At 54.2% G+C, this 14317-nt stretch overlaps 6 non-coding genes across 6 annotated transcripts; all 6 read left to right on the forward strand.

Annotated features, from left to right (window-relative positions):
* The first annotated feature begins 837 nt into the window (after positions 1-837).
* LOC130846866 (small nucleolar RNA SNORD115) lies at positions 838-918 on the forward strand. Its single transcript, XR_009051661.1, has one exon. It is a non-coding gene; the product is annotated as a small nucleolar RNA SNORD115 (small nucleolar RNA).
* A 2506-nt stretch (positions 919-3424) lies between these two features.
* On the forward strand, positions 3425-3505 carry LOC130846867 (small nucleolar RNA SNORD115). The gene has a single exon (XR_009051662.1). It is a non-coding gene; the product is annotated as a small nucleolar RNA SNORD115 (small nucleolar RNA).
* A 2506-nt stretch (positions 3506-6011) lies between these two features.
* Positions 6012-6092, forward strand: LOC130846869 (small nucleolar RNA SNORD115). Its single transcript, XR_009051664.1, has one exon. It is a non-coding gene; the product is annotated as a small nucleolar RNA SNORD115 (small nucleolar RNA).
* A 2506-nt stretch (positions 6093-8598) lies between these two features.
* On the forward strand, positions 8599-8679 carry LOC130846870 (small nucleolar RNA SNORD115). The gene has a single exon (XR_009051665.1). It is a non-coding gene; the product is annotated as a small nucleolar RNA SNORD115 (small nucleolar RNA).
* A 2506-nt stretch (positions 8680-11185) lies between these two features.
* LOC130846871 (small nucleolar RNA SNORD115) lies at positions 11186-11266 on the forward strand. The gene has a single exon (XR_009051666.1). It is a non-coding gene; the product is annotated as a small nucleolar RNA SNORD115 (small nucleolar RNA).
* Positions 11267-13772: 2506 nt separating this feature from the next.
* On the forward strand, positions 13773-13853 carry LOC130846872 (small nucleolar RNA SNORD115). Its single transcript, XR_009051667.1, has one exon. It is a non-coding gene; the product is annotated as a small nucleolar RNA SNORD115 (small nucleolar RNA).
* The last annotated feature ends 464 nt before the right edge of the window (positions 13854-14317 follow it).

Here is a 14317-nt window from a genome sequence, read left to right on the forward strand (position 1 = left end):
ACTGCCTACCAAGAGAGCTCCCTCCAGCTCCTGTGAATGTCCACTGTGTGGGACATAAAGGCCTCATTGTCTGGGTGTTGTGCACATGGACAAGCCGAGTGTGACATCGGCCAGCACACGCTTGCCCACACCAGGGTCGGGCCCAGAGGAATGTCTCCATTCCCCCCAGAAACACCCCCAGTGTTTTCCCCACCAAGCAGACCTGGTGCCAGGCCTTGTGCTGCCTGGAGGATCCATGAGGCTAGTCCTTCCCTGGGGAGACATATACGTACTGGTTATTTCATCTGCCCCTGACACAGTATTAAGGTACATAAGATGGCATTGATCCACCTGTCCACTCATGCCTTCATCTTTGTAAGTATGGATGGATGGAGGGAGTGAGCCAAGGACGAGGGTCAAAGGGGAGGGAGCTAGAGCATTCTGGAGGAAGGGAGGCAGGAAGGAAGCTATGTAGGGAGCTGTTTGTATGCGTTTCAGCTATGTGTTCCTGTCTCTGCGTGGAGGTACATTTGGGCCCTATGTTCCTGGATGTATTGCTGCAGGTATTTCTTGTAGCATCATTCGATGCATGAGCGTGTGGCACACACGTGCCCCAATGCATCTAGCATGGAGTTGGAGTTCTCACAGCTGTCCTTCTCACCTCTTGGCAGCCATCGTCCCCAGAGAAATGAAGATCTGTGTTTGGCCTATGTTCCCTAGGGCAATCACCATGAGCCTTGGCCCAGCACGTGGATTCGACAGAATGGCACATCCCTTCAGGCATCCTTCTTTCCAGGAAGCATCTGAGGTAAGCCTTCACATGTGGCAGGGCGCAGGTGAGTGAGGAGGGCCTCAGTTGGGTCGATGATGAGAACTCATATGGTCCTGAAGAGAGCTGATGACCAAAAAATCATGCTCAATAGGATTATGCTGAGGCCTAACAGAGGGATCCAGGGGCAGGATGGCCTGCATTGTTGGTCCATTGCAGAGCCCTGGGTGTGGGTGTGTGTGTGGGTTTGGGTGTGGGTGTTGGAGCAGCCTCTCGCTCGAGGAAATCCCTTGAGACTCCTCCCAGTGTAGATGGCTTCCACATATCCAAGATGTGTTGCCACCTTTGGTTTTCTATCCTGCTCCATAGTGCCAGGGCCCACATGTTCTGAAGCCATGGGTGGAGTCTTTCCTTAAGCCTTTCTGCTTTGAATTTTGTGTTTCAGGCCAAGCCTTGGAATGGACTCACCACAGCCAGAATGTTCCGCAGTGAGTGGCTCTTTTGGTTGCTACTGATAGGCCCCAGAGAATTTTGAACTATGGGCTGGCCGCCCTCACAGCAGGCAGTACAGGGTAGTCTTTTGGCAACCTCCTGCCTACCAAGGAGGAATGTCTGCTGCTGCCCCAAATTTATGGGCTCACATCTGGTGCACTCACATGCCTTCATTAGAGCTGTATTCTAGTCAGAGAGCACATCGAGGCAGTGTTTTCTTCCTTGGCCCCAGGCGGAACATCTCTAGAGACCTCTGTGCACCTAGCGCCAGAGTATGATCACCAACTGAGGGAATGGTCCCTTGTGGTGTGTGCTTTATGGCTTCCCAAAACCTGTCAGTAGGGAAGGCTCATGCCCCCTGCCTAGAGATGGTGAGAGGCAGGCAGGAGCCCATCCTCAGGTGCTTGGAGGCAGGATGCTGCTGGTTATTTCAAGGGCTGGAAGCCATGCCGTGGTCTTCAATGGGGTTGTGCCAGGACTCTGTGAGGGATCATGGTGCTTTGTTGGAGCCACTTGATCCGAATGGGGCCTCTGATGGGGTCTGCATGCATACACAGGACCATAGCTTCTCCTGGGTTGGTCGTCCTCTCCGGAAGCCACTGGTTTGTCAGAGAGCCCCCTCCAGAGGAGAAAAGGCTTCTGGGTGTCCATTCCCCCATGAAGGCTTTGCAGAGCCCTTGGGCATCCCGTTATCATGTCCATCGTGAGGCCCTGTTGACCTGAAGGGGAGGGGTGGTCCCGGGATGTGGGCTGAGGAGGGCGTAGCTGCATGGCTGTTGTTTGGTGGCCTTGCACGGGCCACAGTAGGGAATGCTGCCACAGAAGAAATTGGCCCTGTTTGGGAATCTCTGTGGTCCCCAAGGAGGAATGCTTGACATGGCTCCCCATCCACCAGATCGGAATGCGGGCCTTGAAATTCAACTCGATTGACCTGAAGTGTAGTAAGACTGACCATGGAGGCACCATTTCATGACGTGTTGCCCTGGGGAGCAACCACGCAGATCTCTGTGCATGTCGAGGCAGAGCACGAGGATGGACTGAGCTTATGGTCAGTTGTGGGGTGTGCTTGAGTGACTTCCAAGAAGTGTTGGTTGGGAGGATGTGGGGCCAGGCCTGGAGGTGGTGAGAGGCAACAAGGACCCTTCATCAGGGACTTGGCAGCTAGATGCTCTTGGCTCTTGTGAGAGCTGAAGGGCAGGTCCCTTGCTGGAATGGGGTTTCCCAGGTCTCTGTGAGGGATCATGGGCCCTCAGATAGGCCAGTTTTCTCAGACAGGCCCTTTCATGGGTTCTGCATACAGATACAGGCCTGTGGCATCTCTTGGGCTGGCCTTCCTCTACGGGAGCCACTGCCTACCAAGAGAGCTCCCTCCAGCTCCTGTGAATGTCCACTGTGTGGGACATAAAGGCCTCATTGTCTGGGTGTTGTGCACATGGACAAGCCGAGTGTGACATCGGCCAGCACACGCTTGCCCACACCAGGGTCGGGCCCAGAGGAATGTCTCCATTCCCCCCAGAAACACCCCCAGTGTTTTCCCCACCAAGCAGACCTGGTGCCAGGCCTTGTGCTGCCTGGAGGATCCATGAGGCTAGTCCTTCCCTGGGGAGACATATACGTACTGGTTATTTCATCTGCCCCTGACACAGTATTAAGGTACATAAGATGGCATTGATCCACCTGTCCACTCATGCCTTCATCTTTGTAAGTATGGATGGATGGAGGGAGTGAGCCAAGGACGAGGGTCAAAGGGGAGGGAGCTAGAGCATTCTGGAGGAAGGGAGGCAGGAAGGAAGCTATGTAGGGAGCTGTTTGTATGTGTTTCAGCTATGTGTTCCTGTCTCTGCGTGGAGGTACATTTGGGCCCTATGTTCCTGGATGTATTGCTGCAGGTATTTCTTGTAGCATCATTCGATGCATGAGCGTGTGGCACACACGTCCCCCAATGCATCTAGCATGGAGTTGGAGTTCTCACAGCTGTCCTTCTCACCTCTTGGCAGCCATCGTCCCCAGAGAAATGAAGATCTGTGTTTGGCCTATGTTCCCTAGGGCAATCACCATGAGCCTTGGCCCAGCACGTGGATTCGACAGAATGGCACATCCCTTCAGGCATCCTTCTTTCCAGGAAGCATCTGAGGTAAGCCTTCACATGTGGCAGGGCGCAGGTGAGTGAGGAGGGCCTCAGTTGGGTCGATGATGAGAACTCATATGGTCCTGAAGAGAGCTGATGACCAAAAAATCATGCTCAATAGGATTATGCTGAGGCCTAACAGAGGGATCCAGGGGCAGGATGGCCTGCATTTTTGGTCCATTGCAGAGCCCTGTGTGTGGGTGTGGTTGTGGGTTTGGGTGTGGGTGTTGGAGCAGCCTCTCGCTCGAGGAAATCCCTTGAGACTCCTCCCAGTGTAGATGGCTTCCACATATCCAAGATGTGTTGCCACCTTTGGTTTTCTATCCTGCTCCATAGTGCCAGGGCCCACATGTTCTGAAGCCATGGGTGGAGTCTTTCCTTAAGCCTTTCTGCTTTGAATTTTGTGTTTCAGGCCAAGCCTTGGAATGGACTCACCACAGCCAGAATGTTCCGCAGTGAGTGGCTCTTTTGGTTGCTACTGATAGGCCCCAGAGAATTTTGAACTATGGGCTGGCCGCCCTCACAGCAGGCAGTACAGGGTAGTCTTTTGGCAACCTCCTGCCTACCAAGGAGGAATGTCTGCTGCTGCCCCAAATTTATGGGCTCACATCTGGTGCACTCACATGCCTTCATTAGAGCTGTATTCTAGTCAGAGAGCACATCGAGGCAGTGTTTTCTTCCTTGGCCCCAGGCGGAACATCTCTAGAGACCTCTGTGCACCTAGCGCCAGAGTATGATCCCCAACTGAGGGAATGGTCCCTTGTGGTGTGTGCTTTATGGCTTCCCAAAACCTGTCAGTAGGGAAGGCTCATGCCCCCTGCCTAGAGATGGTGAGAGGCAGGCAGGAGCCCATCCTCAGGTGCTTGGAGGCAGGATGCTGCTGGTTATTTCAAGGGCTGGAAGCCATGCCGTGGTCTTCAATGGGGTTGTGCCAGGACTCTGTGAGGGATCATGGTGCTTTGTTGGAGCCACTTGATCCGAATGGGGCCTCTGATGGGGTCTGCATGCATACACAGGACCATAGCTTCTCCTGGGTTGGTCGTCCTCTCCGGAAGCCACTGGTTTGTCAGAGAGCCCCCTCCAGAGGAGAAAAGGCTTCTGGGTGTCCATTCCCCCATGAAGGCTTTGCAGAGCCCTTGGGCATCCCGTTATCATGTCCATCGTGAGGCCCTGTTGACCTGAAGGGGAGGGGTGGTCCCGGGATGTGGGCTGAGGAGGGCGTAGCTGCATGGCTGTTGTTTGGTGGCCTTGCACGGGCCACAGTAGGGAATGCTGCCACAGAAGAAATTGGCCCTGTTTGGGAATCTCTGTGGTCCCCAAGGAGGAATGCTTGACATGGCTCCCCATCCACCAGATCGGAATGCAGGCCTTGAAATTCAACTCGATTGACCTGAAGTGTAGTAAGACTGACCATGGAGGCACCATTTCATGACGTGTTGCCCTGGGGAGCAACCACGCAGATCTCTGTGCATGTCGAGGCAGAGCACGAGGATGGACTGAGCTTATGGTCAGTTGTGGGGTGTGCTTGAGTGACTTCCAAGAAGTGTTGGTTGGGAGGATGTGGGGCCAGGCCTGGAGGTGGTGAGAGGCAACAAGGACCCTTCATCAGGGACTTGGCAGCTAGATGCTCTTGGCTCTTGTGAGAGCTGAAGGGCTGGTCCCTTGCTGGAATGGGGTTTCCCAGGTCTCTGTGAGGGATCATGGGCCCTCAGATAGGCCAGTTTACTCAGACAGGCCCTTTCATGGGTTCTGCATACAGATACAGGCCTGTGGCATCTCTTGGGCTGGCCTTCCTCTACGGGAGCCACTGCCTACCAAGAGAGCTCCCTCCAGCTCCTGTGAATGTCCACTGTGTGGGACATAAAGGCCTCATTGTCTGGGTGTTGTGCACATGGACAAGCCGAGTGTGACATCGGCCAGCACACGCTTGCCCACACCAGGGTCGGGCCCAGAGGAATGTCTCCATTCCCCCCAGAAACACCCCCAGTGTTTTCCCCACCAAGCAGACCTGGTGCCAGGCCTTGTGCTGCCTGGAGGATCCATGAGGCTAGTCCTTCCCTGGGGAGACATATACGTACTGGTTATTTCATCTGCCCCTGACACAGTATTAAGGTACATAAGATGGCATTGATCCACCTGTCCACTCATGCCTTCATCTTTGTAAGTATGGATGGATGGAGGGAGTGAGCCAAGGACGAGGGTCAAAGGGGAGGGAGCTAGAGCATTCTGGAGGAAGGGAGGCAGGAAGGAAGCTATGTAGGGAGCTGTTTGTATGCGTTTCAGCTATGTGTTCCTGTCTCTGCGTGGAGGTACATTTGGGCCCTATGTTCCTGGATGTATTGCTGCAGGTATTTCTTGTAGCATCATTCGATGCATGAGCGTGTGGCACACACGTCCCCCAATGCATCTAGCATGGAGTTGGAGTTCTCACAGCTGTCCTTCTCACCTCTTGGCAGCCATCGTCCCCAGAGAAATGAAGATCTGTGTTTGGCCTATGTTCCCTAGGGCAATCACCATGAGCCTTGGCCCAGCACGTGGATTCGACAGAATGGCACATCCCTTCAGGCATCCTTCTTTCCAGGAAGCATCTGAGGTAAGCCTTCACATGTGGCAGGGCGCAGGTGAGTGAGGAGGGCCTCAGTTGGGTCGATGATGAGAACTCATATGGTCCTGAAGAGAGCTGATGACCAAAAAATCATGCTCAATAGGATTATGCTGAGGCCTAACAGAGGGATCCAGGGGCAGGATGGCCTGCATTGTTGGTCCATTGCAGAGCCCTGGGTGTGGGTGTGTGTGTGGGTTTGGGTGTGGGTGTTGGAGCAGCCTCTCGCTCGAGGAAATCCCTTGAGACTCCTCCCAGTGTAGATGGCTTCCACATATCCAAGATGTGTTGCCACCTTTGGTTTTCTATCCTGCTCCATAGTGCCAGGGCCCACATGTTCTGAAGCCATGGGTGGAGTCTTTCCTTAAGCCTTTCTGCTTTGAATTTTGTGTTTCAGGCCAAGCCTTGGAATGGACTCACCACAGCCAGAATGTTCCGCAGTGAGTGGCTCTTTTGGTTGCTACTGATAGGCCCCAGAGAATTTTGAACTATGGGCTGGCCGCCCTCACAGCAGGCAGTACAGGGTAGTCTTTTGGCAACCTCCTGCCTACCAAGGAGGAATGTCTGCTGCTGCCCCAAATTTATGGGCTCACATCTGGTGCACTCACATGCCTTCATTAGAGCTGTATTCTAGTCAGAGAGCACATCGAGGCAGTGTTTTCTTCCTTGGCCCCAGGCGGAACATCTCTAGAGACCTCTGTGCACCTAGCGCCAGAGTATGATCCCCAACTGAGGGAATGGTCCCTTGTGGTGTGTGCTTTATGGCTTCCCAAAACCTGTCAGTAGGGAAGGCTCATGCCCCCTGCCTAGAGATGGTGAGAGGCAGGCAGGAGCCCATCCTCAGGTGCTTGGAGGCAGGATGCTGCTGGTTATTTCAAGGGCTGGAAGCCATGCCGTGGTCTTCAATGGGGTTGTGCCAGGACTCTGTGAGGGATCATGGTGCTTTGTTGGAGCCACTTGATCCGAATGGGGCCTCTGATGGGGTCTGCATGCATACACAGGACCATAGCTTCTCCTGGGTTGGTCGTCCTCTCCGGAAGCCACTGGTTTGTCAGAGAGCCCCCTCCAGAGGAGAAAAGGCTTCTGGGTGTCCATTCCCCCATGAAGGCTTTGCAGAGCCCTTGGGCATCCCGTTATCATGTCCATCGTGAGGCCCTGTTGACCTGAAGGGGAGGGGTGGTCCCGGGATGTGGGCTGAGGAGGGCGTAGCTGCATGGCTGTTGTTTGGTGGCCTTGCACGGGCCACAGTAGGGAATGCTGCCACAGAAGAAATTGGCCCTGTTTGGGAATCTCTGTGGTCCCCAAGGAGGAATGCTTGACATGGCTCCCCATCCACCAGATCGGAATGCGGGCCTTGAAATTCAACTCGATTGACCTGAAGTGTAGTAAGACTGACCATGGAGGCACCATTTCATGACGTGTTGCCCTGGGGAGCAACCACGCAGATCTCTGTGCATGTCGAGGCAGAGCACGAGGATGGACTGAGCTTATGGTCAGTTGTGGGGTGTGCTTGAGTGACTTCCAAGAAGTGTTGGTTGGGAGGATGTGGGGCCAGGCCTGGAGGTGGTGAGAGGCAACAAGGACCCTTGATCAGGGACTTGGCAGCTAGATGCTCTTGGCTCTTGTGAGAGCTGAAGGGCAGGTCCCTTGCTGGAATGGGGTTTCCCAGGTCTCTGTGAGGGATCATGGGCCCTCAGATAGGCCAGTTTTCTCAGACAGGCCCTTTCATGGGTTCTGCATACAGATACAGGCCTGTGGCATCTCTTGGGCTGGCCTTCCTCTACGGGAGCCACTGCCTACCAAGAGAGCTCCCTCCAGCTCCTGTGAATGTCCACTGTGTGGGACATAAAGGCCTCATTGTCTGGGTGTTGTGCACATGGACAAGCCGAGTGTGACATCGGCCAGCACACGCTTGCCCACACCAGGGTCGGGCCCAGAGGAATGTCTCCATTCCCCCCAGAAACACCCCCAGTGTTTTCCCCACCAAGCAGACCTGGTGCCAGGCCTTGTGCTGCCTGGAGGATCCATGAGGCTAGTCCTTCCCTGGGGAGACATATACGTACTGGTTATTTCATCTGCCCCTGACACAGTATTAAGGTACATAAGATGGCATTGATCCACCTGTCCACTCATGCCTTCATCTTTGTAAGTATGGATGGATGGAGGGAGTGAGCCAAGGACGAGGGTCAAAGGGGAGGGAGCTAGAGCATTCTGGAGGAAGGGAGGCAGGAAGGAAGCTATGTAGGGAGCTGTTTGTATGTGTTTCAGTTATGTGTTCCTGTCTCTGCGTGGAGGTACATTTGGGCCCTATGTTCCTGGATGTATTGCTGCAGGTATTTCTTGTAGCATCATTCGATGCATGAGCGTGTGGCACACACGTCCCCCAATGCATCTAGCATGGAGTTGGAGTTCTCACAGCTGTCCTTCTCACCTCTTGGCAGCCATCGTCCCCAGAGAAATGAAGATCTGTGTTTGGCCTATGTTCCCTAGGGCAATCACCATGAGCCTTGGCCCAGCACGTGGATTCGACAGAATGGCACATCCCTTCAGGCATCCTTCTTTCCAGGAAGCATCTGAGGTAAGCCTTCACATGTGGCAGGGCGCAGGTGAGTGAGGAGGGCCTCAGTTGGGTCGATGATGAGAACTCATATGGTCCTGAAGAGAGCTGATGACCAAAAAATCATGCTCAATAGGATTATGCTGAGGCCTAACAGAGGGATCCAGGGGCAGGATGGCCTGCATTGTTGGTCCATTGCAGAGCCCTGGGTGTGGGTGTGTGTGTGGGTTTGGGTGTGGGTGTTGGAGCAGCCTCTCGCTCGAGGAAATCCCTTGAGACTCCTCCCAGTGTAGATGGCTTCCACATATCCAAGATGTGTTGCCACCTTTGGTTTTCTATCCTGCTCCATAGTGCCAGGGCCCACATGTTCTGAAGCCATGGGTGGAGTCTTTCCTTAAGCCTTTCTGCTTTGAATTTTGTGTTTCAGGCCAAGCCTTGGAATGGACTCACCACAGCCAGAATGTTCCGCAGTGAGTGGCTCTTTTGGTTGCTACTGATAGGCCCCAGAGAATTTTGAACTATGGGCTGGCCGCCCTCACAGCAGGCAGTACAGGGTAGTCTTTTGGCAACCTCCTGCCTACCAAGGAGGAATGTCTGCTGCTGCCCCAAATTTATGGGCTCACATCTGGTGCACTCACATGCCTTCATTAGAGCTGTATTCTAGTCAGAGAGCACATCGAGGCAGTGTTTTCTTCCTTGGCCCCAGGCGGAACATCTCTAGAGACCTCTGTGCACCTAGCGCCAGAGTATGATCCCCAACTGAGGGAATGGTCCCTTGTGGTGTGTGCTTTATGGCTTCCCAAAACCTGTCAGTAGGGAAGGCTCATGCCCCCTGCCTAGAGATGGTGAGAGGCAGGCAGGAGCCCATCCTCAGGTGCTTGGAGGCAGGATGCTGCTGGTTATTTCAAGGGCTGGAAGCCATGCCGTGGTCTTCAATGGGGTTGTGCCAGGACTCTGTGAGGGATCATGGTGCTTTGTTGGAGCCACTTGATCCGAATGGGGCCTCTGATGGGGTCTGCATGCATACACAGGACCATAGCTTCTCCTGGGTTGGTCGTCCTCTCCGGAAGCCACTGGTTTGTCAGAGAGCCCCCTCCAGAGGAGAAAAGGCTTCTGGGTGTCCATTCCCCCATGAAGGCTTTGCAGAGCCCTTGGGCATCCCGTTATCATGTCCATCGTGAGGCCCTGTTGACCTGAAGGGGAGGGGTGGTCCCGGGATGTGGGCTGAGGAGGGCGTAGCTGCATGGCTGTTGTTTGGTGGCCTTGCACGGGCCACAGTAGGGAATGCTGCCACAGAAGAAATTGGCCCTGTTTGGGAATCTCTGTGGTCCCCAAGGAGGAATGCTTGACATGGCTCCCCATCCACCAGATCGGAATGCGGGCCTTGAAATTCAACTCGATTGACCTGAAGTGTAGTAAGACTGACCATGGAGGCACCATTTCATGACGTGTTGCCCTGGGGAGCAACCACGCAGATCTCTGTGCATGTCGAGGCAGAGCACGAGGATGGACTGAGCTTATGGTCAGTTGTGGGGTGTGCTTGAGTGACTTCCAAGAAGTGTTGGTTGGGAGGATGTGGGGCCAGGCCTGGAGGTGGTGAGAGGCAACAAGGACCCTTGATCAGGGACTTGGCAGCTAGATGCTCTTGGCTCTTGTGAGAGCTGAAGGGCAGGTCCCTTGCTGGAATGGGGTTTCCCAGGTCTCTGTGAGGGATCATGGGCCCTCAGATAGGCCAGTTTTCTCAGACAGGCCCTTTCATGGGTTCTGCATACAAATACAGGCCTGTGGCATCTCTTGGGCTGGCCTTCCTCTACGGGAGCCACTGCCTACCAAGAGAGCTCCCTCCAGCTCCTGTGAATGTCCACTGTGTGGGACATAAAGGCCTCATTGTCTGGGTGTTGTGCACATGGACAAGCCGAGTGTGACATCGGCCAGCACACGCTTGCCCACACCAGGGTCGGGCCCAGAGGAATGTCTCCATTCCCCCCAGAAACACCCCCAGTGTTTTCCCCACCAAGCAGACCTGGTGCCAGGCCTTGTGCTGCCTGGAGGATCCATGAGGCTAGTCCTTCCCTGGGGAGACATATACGTACTGGTTATTTCATCTGCCCCTGACACAGTATTAAGGTACATAAGATGGCATTGATCCACCTGTCCACTCATGCCTTCATCTTTGTAAGTATGGATGGATGGAGGGAGTGAGCCAAGGACGAGGGTCAAAGGGGAGGGAGCTAGAGCATTCTGGAGGAAGGGAGGCAGGAAGGAAGCTATGTAGGGAGCTGTTTGTATGTGTTTCAGCTATGTGTTCCTGTCTCTGCGTGGAGGTACATTTGGGCCCTATGTTCCTGGATGTATTGCTGCAGGTATTTCTTGTAGCATCATTCGATGCATGAGCGTGTGGCACACACGTCCCCCAATGCATCTAGCATGGAGTTGGAGTTCTCACAGCTGTCCTTCTCACCTCTTGGCAGCCATCGTCCCCAGAGAAATGAAGATCTGTGTTTGGCCTATGTTCCCTAGGGCAATCACCATGAGCCTTGGCCCAGCACGTGGATTCGACAGAATGGCACATCCCTTCAGGCATCCTTCTTTCCAGGAAGCATCTGAGGTAAGCCTTCACATGTGGCAGGGCGCAGGTGAGTGAGGAGGGCCTCAGTTGGGTCGATGATGAGAACTCATATGGTCCTGAAGAGAGCTGATGACCAAAAAATCATGCTCAATAGGATTATGCTGAGGCCTAACAGAGGGATCCAGGGGCAGGATGGCCTGCATTGTTGGTCCATTGCAGAGCCCTGGGTGTGGGTGTGGTTGTGGGTTTGGGTGTGGGTGTTGGAGCAGCCTCTCGCTCGAGGAAATCCCTTGAGACTCCTCCCAGTGTAGATGGCTTCCACATATCCAAGATGTGTTGCCACCTTTGGTTTTCTATCCTGCTCCATAGTGCCAGGGCCCACATGTTCTGAAGCCATGGGTGGAGTCTTTCCTTAAGCCTTTCTGCTTTGAATTTTGTGTTTCAGGCCAAGCCTTGGAATGGACTCACCACAGCCAGAATGTTCCGCAGTGAGTGGCTCTTTTGGTTGCTACTGATAGGCCCCAGAGAATTTTGAACTATGGGCTGGCCGCCCTCACAGCAGGCAGTACAGGGTAGTCTTTTGGCAACCTCCTGCCTACCAAGGAGGAATGTCTGCTGCTGCCCCAAATTTATGGGCTCACATCTGGTGCACTCACATGCCTTCATTAGAGCTGTATTCTAGTCAGAGAGCACATCGAGGCAGTGTTTTCTTCCTTGGCCCCAGGCGGAACATCTCTAGAGACCTCTGTGCACCTAGCGCCAGAGTATGATCCCCAACTGAGGGAATGGTCCCTTGTGGTGTGTGCTTTATGGCTTCCCAAAACCTGTCAGTAGGGAAGGCTCATGCCCCCTGCCTAGAGATGGTGAGAGGCAGGCAGGAGCCCATCCTCAGGTGCTTGGAGGCAGGATGCTGCTGGTTATTTCAAGGGCTGGAAGCCATGCCGTGGTCTTCAATGGGGTTGTGCCAGGACTCTGTGAGGGATCATGGTGCTTTGTTGGAGCCACTTGATCCGAATGGGGCCTCTGATGGGGTCTGCATGCATACACAGGACCATAGCTTCTCCTGGGTTGGTCGTCCTCTCCGGAAGCCACTGGTTTGTCAGAGAGCCCCCTCCAGAGGAGAAAAGGCTTCTGGGTGTCCATTCCCCCATGAAGGCTTTGCAGAGCCCTTGGGCATCCCGTTATCATGTCCATCGTGAGGCCCTGTTGACCTGAAGGGGAGGGGTGGTCCCGGGATGTGGGCTGAGGAGGGCGTAGCTGCATGGCTGTTGTTTGGTGGCCTTGCACGGGCCACAGTAGGGAATGCTGCCACAGAAGAAATTGGCCCTGTTTGGGAATCTCTGTGGTCCCCAAGGAGGAATGCTTGACATGGCTCCCCATCCACCAGATCGGAATGCGGGCCTTGAAATTCAACTCGATTGACCTGAAGTGTAGTAAGACTGACCATGGAGGCACCATTTCATGACGTGTTGCCCTGGGGAGCAACCACGCAGATCTCTGTGCATGTCGAGGCAGAGCACGAGGATGGACTGAGCTTATGGTCAGTTGTGGGGTGTGCTTGAGTGACTTCCAAGAAGTGTTGGTTGGGAGGATGTGGGGCCAGGCCTGGAGGTGGTGAGAGGCAACAAGGACCCTTCATCAGGGACTTGGCAGCTAGATGCTCTTGGCTCTTGTGAGAGCTGAAGGGCAGGTCCCTTGCTGGAATGGGGTTTCCCAGGTCTCTGTGAGGGATCATGGGCCCTCAGATAGGCCAGTTTTCTCAGACAGGCCCTTTCATGGGTTCTGCATACAGATACAGGCCTGTGGCATCTCTTGGGCTGGCCTTCCTCTACGGGAGCCACTGCCTACCAAGAGAGCTCCCTCCAGCTCCTGTGAATGTCCACTGTGTGGGACATAAAGGCCTCATTGTCTGGGTGTTGTGCACATGGACAAGCCGAGTGTGACATCGGCCAGCACACGCTTGCCCACACCAGGGTCGGGCCCAGAGGAATGTCTCCATTCCCCCCAGAAACACCCCCAGTGTTTTCCCCACCAAGCAGACCTGGTGCCAGGCCTTGTGCTGCCTGGAGGATCCATGAGGCTAGTCCTTCCCTGGGGAGACATATACGTACTGGTTATTTCATCTGCCCCTGACACAGTATTAAGGTACATAAGATGGCATTGATCCACCTGTCCACTCATGCCTTCATCTTTGTAAGTATGGATGGATGGAGGGAGTGAGCCAAGGACGAGGGTCAAAGGGGAGGGAGCTAGAGCATTCTGGAGGAAGGGAGGCAGGAAGGAAGCTATGTAGGGAGCTGTTTGTATGTGTTTCAGCTATGTGTTCCTGTCTCTGCGTGGAGGTACATTTGGGCCCTATGTTCCTGGATGTATTGCTGCAGGTATTTCTTGTAGCATCATTCGATGCATGAGCGTGTGGCACACACGTGCCCCAATGCATCTAGCATGGAGTTGGAGTTCTCACAGCTGTCCTTCTCACCTCTTGGCAGCCATCGTCCCCAGAGAAATGAAGATCTGTGTTTGGCCTATGTTCCCTAGGGCAATCACCATGAGCCTTGGCCCAGCACGTGGATTCGACAGAATGGCACATCCCTTCAGGCATCCTTCTTTCCAGGAAGCATCTGAGGTAAGCCTTCACATGTGGCAGGGCGCAGGTGAGTGAGGAGGGCCTCAGTTGGGTCGATGATGAGAACTCATATGGTCCTGAAGAGAGCTGATGACCAAAAAATCATGCTCAATAGGATTATGCTGAGGCCTAACAGAGGGATCCAGGGGCAGGATGGCCTGCATTTTTGGTCCATTGCAGAGCCCTGTGTGTGGGTGTGGTTGTGGGTTTGGGTGTGGGTGTTGGAGCAGCCTCTCGCTCGAGGAAATCCCTTGAGACTCCTCCCAGTGTAGATGGCTTCCACATATCCAAGATGTGTTGCCACCTTTGGTTTTCTATCCTGCTCCATAGTGCCAGGGCCCACATGTTCTGAAGCCATGGGTGGAGTCTTTCCTTAAGCCTTTCTGCTTTGAATTTTGTGTTTCAGGCCAAGCCTTGGAATGGACTCACCACAGCCAGAATGTTCCGCAGTGAGTGGCTCTTTTGGTTGCTACTGATAGGCCCCAGAGAATTTTGAACTATGGGCTGGCCGCCCTCACAGCAGGCAGTACAGGGTAGTCTTTTGGCAACCTCCTGCCTACCAAGGAGGAATGTCTGCTGCTGCCCCAAATTTATG

Source organism: Hippopotamus amphibius, chromosome 2, assembly GCF_030028045.1.
Source record: "Hippopotamus amphibius kiboko isolate mHipAmp2 chromosome 2, mHipAmp2.hap2, whole genome shotgun sequence".
In the NCBI taxonomy this organism is placed as follows: domain Eukaryota; kingdom Metazoa; phylum Chordata; class Mammalia; order Artiodactyla; family Hippopotamidae; genus Hippopotamus; species Hippopotamus amphibius.